At 41.4% G+C, this 6,000-nt stretch overlaps 1 long non-coding RNA gene across 1 annotated transcript in view; it reads right to left on the bottom strand.

Annotated features, from left to right (window-relative positions):
- Positions 1-1,657: 1,657 nt before the first annotated feature.
- LOC109117473 overlaps positions 1,658-6,000 on the bottom strand; it is a 37,042-nt gene continuing 32,699 nt past the window's right edge. The window contains exons 2-4 of the long non-coding RNA XR_002024787.2: positions 3,997-4,125; positions 3,691-3,836; positions 1,658-1,796 (exon numbers count right to left, since the gene is read on the bottom strand). This is a non-coding gene — a long non-coding RNA (uncharacterized LOC109117473). The remainder of the gene's footprint in view (positions 1,797-3,690; positions 3,837-3,996; positions 4,126-6,000) is intronic.

The raw sequence follows: 6,000 nt of genomic DNA, 5'->3' as shown, positions 1-6,000 counted from the left end.
ATAAACAGACTTTTAACATATATTCATTGGTATGTGTTTTAAAATATGGATTGTTTTGATTAGAAGCCTCATTTCTACACCCCTCTCCCAACTCTGGTCCCTATGGTATAGCGGATGAGAGGGGCCCTTGCAGAGATCTATCCAAACACACAGCTGTGTTCTCAGCGGCTGTCTCACAGCTTTGAAGACTTTGAAAGCTCTGTTTGCCACATTGGGAAGGAACAAACACATTGCCAGAGATAATTCAAAACCTCCCAAAGAATTGTGGAGTGGAATGAAGTCTGTTAACGACTGCCAGTAGTCAAGTCTCTGCCTAGGAGACGATAAAGTGCTGCATACAGTTCCTTAGTCAGCTCAGCAGCTCAAGTCCTGTTGAGGTACATTCCCTCAAACCACACAAATGTCTCTGCCTTAGTCTGCTCAGGCTTCCATAGACTGCACAGTTGAAACAAAAGACACTTTTTTTCTCACTGCTCTGGAAGCTGGGAAGTCCAAGATCGAGGTGCTGGCAGGTTTGGTTTCTGGTGAGGACTTTCTTTCTTCCTGGCTTGTGGATGGTGGCTTTCCTACTGTATGTCCTCACATGGCCTTTTCTCAGTAGTGTGTGGGTGACAGCAAGAGAACCAGCTTCTTGTGTCTCTTCTTATAAGGACACTAACCCCATTAGCCCTATCCTTATGACATAATTAATTAATGTCTGGGCCTTATTTCCAAGTACAGTCGTACTAAGTGTTAGGGCTTCCACATAGGAAGTTGGGGGAAGACACATTCAGCTTGTGGCAGTCATCAGAGGGGAACTTCGTATACAGTCCAGTTGCCTTTTCTCTGTGGGATCCGATTGCCAAGGCCCTCACCCTACCTGTCGCTACAAGTGTTAGTTTCTTGAAAAACAGCAGCAAAAAGGGAAGAGACTGCTGTACAGACAGGTGTAAAGTCAACAAGAAGTATGGGATACACGAGGCAGCATTGGGAGGGGAACCTCACTGGCGTCCTCGACAAGCCACTGCACAGGCCTGAGTGGCTGAAAGTTAAGGGAGAAGCTCCACGTAGGTGGGCTGGCTGGAAAGGAGACTGAAGGATTTATCCTGATGACCAATAATCACTCCCTTCTTACTATCAAAATCTTCCAAGATGGCCCAGGAGATTTCTAGACAATCCCACTAATAAAGGTTTCTTGACTTTCTTTTCTTAGCTCCCTGGTATATGCATGCCCCTCAAGACAGTGAGATGTATGTGCACAAGAGAGGGAGTTTTTTTTTTTTTTTTAATGCTGTTTGGGAACCCAGGGTGGCTTGCTCTCAGACTGTGCCACCTAACAGGCTCCTGTGGACACAATTTGGCATATTTGCAATTGTTCCTCATACATGCAGTTTTGCTTGCTGAGGTCTTAACTATCTACAGTCAACCATAGCCCAAACATATTAAACTTGCAGAAATAAGCAACTCACTGGTTTTAAATTTTGTGCCACTGTATGTCATTACCTCACTTCATCACATCCCATAGGCATTATATCATCTTCCATGATCACAAAAAGAGTGAGTACAGTAGAATACATTCACATAGTCTTTCATGTATGCTGGCATAATTGTTCTCTTTTTTATTGTGATTAGCCACTTAATGTACTTTATTTATAAATTAAACTTCATCATAGATGTGTATGCATAAAGAAAAATACAGTGTATACTATACAGTATTCAGCACTCTGTGATTTCAGGCATCCATTGGTGAGCTTGGAACACATCCATGAGGGATGAGGTAGGCTGCTGTACTCAGTGTTAACTCTGCAATGCTACTCCTGAAAAGAGAAATAATCAGTTGGCACACACTGGTTTTGCTAAAGTGGTTGTAGAGTGAGCCTGCAGCTGAGATTGGTTCTTGTATGTGCTTGTCACTGTATTAGCTTCATTACCAACTTGGGAATGCAGTTAGACCATGGGAAAAGTTTATGATCTTCATGTTAGAGTGAAGACATGCTTCAGGGGGACTAGTCCATCCCTTAAACCCACAGTAAGCTTTCCATCAGTTACTTGTTCAATACATACATGACTAAAATGGTCAGTCAGCATGTCACATCATCATCATAGTTGTCATTGTTATCGTCGTCATCATCATCATCATCATCAATAATTAATATTTATTGAGTACTCACCATTTGGCCAGAATTTTAAAAACTTTTTTTGGGGGGGTACTGGGGATCGAACTCGGATCCCTGTGCTTGCAAGGCAGGTGGTGGAACCACTGAGTTAAATCCCTGGACCTTTAAAAACATTTTTGAAAGGGGAAGTCACTCAAACCAAAGATGCCCATAAGTCATGCATTGCAGTCATCCTGCCAAGGAGTATTAGGGTTGCCCACAGGTATCTTACAGCATTTGGGCAGGAGGAAGATGAAAGTCCAAGAGACAGGTCTACTCCTGCTTCAATGTAACCAACATCATTTTTATCTGTCTTCTATATAATATTAGTATCAAAAAGTCAATGTTACAAGGAGGATTTCATTACTAAAATTTGAAACATTTCTTCATTCAATGTTTTAATTGGAAAACTTAAAGAGTCAGAGTTAGGAAAGGAGATAGTGTCACACAGATAGAACATGGCAGAGCAGAGAGCAGAAACTAAGTCTCTAGTGCAGTGTGCTTCAATTACACTCCATCGTCCTTTACCTATTGTAGTATCATTGACGTAACAATATGGGAAAATTGGATTAAAAATTGGAGTATATAACAGTGACTTTATCGGGTCCTCACTATATGCCAGGCACTATGCTAGTTACTTTACAACTATCAATTTATTTAATTCTCACAAAAATACAAAGAAGAAGATGCCGTTATTGTCATGATTTAACAAATCCCAAAACTGAGTCACTGATGGACTCCATGGTCTTATTTGAAATGTATGAAGGAGCCAGGATTTGATCTAAGATAACATGGTTGCAGAGCTCATCCCCTGACTGCTAGATTCTCGTCTCAAGGCTGAAAAAATTTTTTTCAACAAAGCAAAATTCAGAGAGAGCCTACATTCTTTCCTTCTTCTGCTCAATAGCATTTCCTTGTTTAGTCACCTATTTTCTAATCTTTAAGAAATGAAACGTGTAGAATCCCCAGTGGATACATTGAAATCTCTTCAGGGAAGAAAAATTATTTCTGCTTCACAGGTGAGGTGCCTTGCAGAGGCTTACAGACATAAGTCATCTTTTCTCATTCAATGAATGCAGATAAAGGGGCTGATTAAATTTGTCTGAGTCCCCAGACTTAGTTCACCTCACAATGTGAGCTGCTAAGTGCATGTGGAGTAAAATGATGGTGTATTTGTGTGCATGTGCATATGAATGCATGCACATGTATGTGTATGTGCGTGTGTGTAATCTGGAGAGGGGAATGAGAGGTGCACGTTGAGAGCTGAGACTAGAGAAAAATGCAGGGGATAAATTCTCAATGGCCTTGAAACTCTACCGCTGCTGTGCATTGCACAGATGCCAGTGGAGAAGTTTAAGTAAATGAACAATGACCTTCATGTATTAGAAGTATGACTTTGTATATAGTAAAGACCAGGTTGAACTTGGCACATGGAGCAAGACTACACAAGAAAGCATGGGTCAAGGGATTGAGCTAAGAGGCTGTCGCAGTTTTCCAAGAGAAACTGTTCAAGGAATGGGAAAGGTGCTTTGGTATTAGTAGGTAATCCACATACCTTGCATGCTTTCCATCCAGTTAGGAAAGTAATTGCTGGTGTCCCTTAAGCTCTCAGGAAACCTCCAGTGTTGATTGCATATAATGGTGAGAGCCTGTGATATGTGAATGGCTAATTAGAGATTCCAAATTAAGTGACCCCTGTACCTGTGGGTGATAGAGAAAGAAAACTGACATATGAGTTTAACCGCAGTATTGATGCTAGAGAACTTGAAAGCAAAATGTGCAGCTGATAACATTACTGAATGATGTCATGGTGGATAGCAGCTCAAAGGAAAGGTTAAGGTAGATGGCAAGAGAGCCTTACCTTTGTCAGTCTACTGGAGACAAGATGAGCGAAATGAGCAACTGTTGTCTAGTCAGGTGAGGTAGTGGTGAAGAAGGATCTAAGTGTAGGTAATGTGGATGACAGATGTCCTCATCTTTGGCAAAGGGACTGAAGAAGGAGATTGTGCTTTACATTCATTTAGCAAATATGTATTTAGTAGTCACTATCCATCAGACACAGTGGTGATCTATCAGCACAACAAGACACAAAACTTCCTCTCCATAGGGAGCTTCTGTTCTTGGAAACATTCACGGAGGAGGCGGGACTTGAGCTGCATCCTGAAGGAAGGGAAGCTTTGATTGACAGAAGACAACATCAGATGTGGGACAGCACATATGAAACACAGGCAGGGTTTACGGTGGTGAATAAAAAGGAGGAAATTGTGAAGTAGTCAAAGTAAGTGTGTAGTGGGGGAGGAGCAAGGAATCAATTGGCATCATGGGAAGATTGCTGGGGGAGCTGGGTTGAAACTTGGAGAGGGAAACTGAATTTTATCTGGGAGCCTAGGGATATAAAACCAGCTTCAAGTTGGAAAAAGGAGGCAGCCAAGACAGCTGAGTAGAGGGGCAGGAAAATCCATGGCCATTTAAAATATTAATTATTTCTCTTTCTCAAGCTCTCCCCTATTTTTCTCCACTTTCTGAGTTTTAAAGATATCTAAAAATGTGATAATTATGTCTGGAATACATAAGAAGAATAGAATTAGATGGCAGTGCATACAAATCCATGGAAGTTATTATGTAAATGACTTAGCAGTAATGCAGGCCAACTTCCCAGAGTGACCACTTAACAATTATTGTATTGGTCATTTAAACATATTGTGAATTTAAGAATCAATCCAGGCAACCGATATACTCGGACGGAGTGGGTCCCTGGCAGGGTCATCTGGACATAGTTCCTGAGTTGGAAGTAGGAATTTAATTTTAAATAGATGATAATAAAGTGTAGAATTAAGATTCAATGAGAGGGAAGAAAAATGAGTAAAGTCTCCAAATTCTGTTTTTTTTTCTCCTTTATTCATACCACATGCTCTATGGAATCTTTTATCATTCTGACATTTGCCATGTATATCCCCTGTGTCCTCTCCTGTCAGATTTGTTTTACTCTTACGTTGAGGAGAAATAAAGCTGCTTATGTAATTCCCTAGCTTGCCCTGGAAAAATGTAAAACCCCTGTGATGATTTCAGTAGCCCCAAGTCCCTTGAATTCCCCAGCAAACAAGTACAGCATCATTACCTTGAGAAGGAATATGGGAGCCTCACCCATTCTGTCCACTTGTTCCCACCCTGTAAGATTCCAGTGGTACAAATCATCATGGGGTTACTGTGGAAGCCCCAAGTCTGGCAGAGTCTACCTCAGCAACTTCTGGAACTGTCCATGGTCCCTTGCTGGTGTTCAGGGATGCCTCTGCTCATGTGTTATATCTGATGTTGGTGCCACCCAAGAGAATGCCTCCTGCTTGACGCAGCATCCCTCAACCCCAGGCCACCAGTGTCTTCACGGAACAAAGACTTAGGGTGGTTTATGTGACCTCTTGCATGTTATCATCAAGGGTCAGCATGTAATCGCTTGTACCCAGACTCACAAAATCCTTAGGATTGTCAGCCTTTAACTCTTCTTTCTGCAGAGCTCAATGCCAGACCATCAGAAATACACAGAACGGTGTATGCTGTGGGCATGTTTTAGTATCTATGAACTGGAAATCTATTTTCCATCAAGAGAAGGAATAAGATGAATAAACTGTATTAATAAAGATCATTAAACATATCATTAAAAACATATCAGACAGCTGTGAATGGTGGCGAACGCCTGTAATCCCAGCCTTGTGGGAGGCTGAGACAACAAAGTCACAAGTTTGAGCACAGCCTGGGAAAATTAATGACTTAATGAGAACTTGTCTCAGAATTTTAAAAAAGGGATAAGGATGCAAAGACACTGGGGTCAGTCCTCAATATAGGAAAAAACAAAAGTATCAGATACTTT

The sequence above is a fragment of the Fukomys damarensis genome, unplaced genomic scaffold (genome assembly GCF_012274545.1).
Source record: "Fukomys damarensis isolate Sample0158 unplaced genomic scaffold, DMR_v1.0_HiC HiC_scaffold_29, whole genome shotgun sequence".
Classification (NCBI taxonomy): Eukaryota; Metazoa; Chordata; class Mammalia; order Rodentia; family Bathyergidae; genus Fukomys; species Fukomys damarensis.
Note: the sequence above shows the minus strand (reverse complement) of the source record. Positions and strands in the feature narration are given on the sequence as shown.